Raw genomic sequence first — 374 nt, forward strand, 5'->3', positions numbered from 1 at the left:
CAGGCGTCCAATGAGCACTAGCGAAGATCTCAAACGGAGCATGCGCAGACATTAGGCCCAGGTAAAACCAGTCTCTTGGACACACCCACCTTAGGCACATCACACAGGTAGGCGTAACTCAGCCAATGGGGTCAACCAGGCCTACCAAGCAACTGGTGGAGGATGATAGTCTTCGCCCCCACCTGCTCCGGCCTACTCGGGTCCCCACAGCCTCTTGGCCCCCATGCTCTTAGTCTCTGTTCCCCATTCTTTTAGCTTCTGGGGTTCTTGGGCTTCTGGCCTCCCGGATCCCCCCAAGTTCCACACATGTGGGTCCTCTTTTCCATGTGGTTGTTTGTGCCCAGTTGTGAATCCCAGTGTGGCTTCTGTTCAGC

The sequence above is a fragment of the Echinops telfairi genome, unplaced genomic scaffold, assembly GCF_000313985.2.
Source record: "Echinops telfairi isolate 266 unplaced genomic scaffold, ASM31398v2 ScPeMD7_5868;HRSCAF=6743_0, whole genome shotgun sequence".
In the NCBI taxonomy this organism is placed as follows: Eukaryota; Metazoa; Chordata; class Mammalia; order Afrosoricida; family Tenrecidae; genus Echinops; species Echinops telfairi.